Below are 572 nucleotides of genomic sequence, written 5' to 3'. Positions count from 1 at the left end.
CCCGTGTGTGTGTGTGTGGTTTGTGCCTCTTCGTGCAGCAATTTAAAGTTTGGTGGCTCACGTGAGGATGGGAAGCCATGTTTTGGCAGCGGCCTGAACGATGCGCATGACACGATGTTGGGAGCTTCCCTGGTGTCCTAAGTAGCGCACTGGCCTCGCAATCTGGAGGCCGGCCGTTCAATTCCATCTGCTGGGGCACCAGTTAAAAAATTGTGCAGATAGCTAAGATCCCCTCCCCCCCACTCATCCCTCCGTGCCTCTATCCACCCAGGCGTAGAAGTGGGTGATCCACAGTTGACCGGCAGGTCACGTGTGATGGGGTACACTGGTACAGCGTGGGTCTGCTCACCTCTTCCAACGTGTGCGGAAAACGTGCGAGGGTAGGCTAAATACCTTAGGGACCGGCCATAAATGACGTCACGCACCTGGGGGGCGGGGGGTCAGATTTTTGTGACGGGGGGGGGGAGGGTTTGAGAAATGTGACGTCACATCAAAATGCGCAACTTTACATAAATATAGAATTGTTATAACAATACTAATTGTTATAACAACACTCCTACTACATCAGAGTG

The sequence above is a fragment of the Lethenteron reissneri genome, chromosome 26, assembly GCF_015708825.2.
Source record: "Lethenteron reissneri isolate LAM-NWPU_2019-01 chromosome 26, ASM1570882v1, whole genome shotgun sequence".
Lineage (NCBI taxonomy): Eukaryota > Metazoa > Chordata > Hyperoartia > Petromyzontiformes > Petromyzontidae > Lethenteron > Lethenteron reissneri.
Note: the sequence above shows the minus strand (reverse complement) of the source record.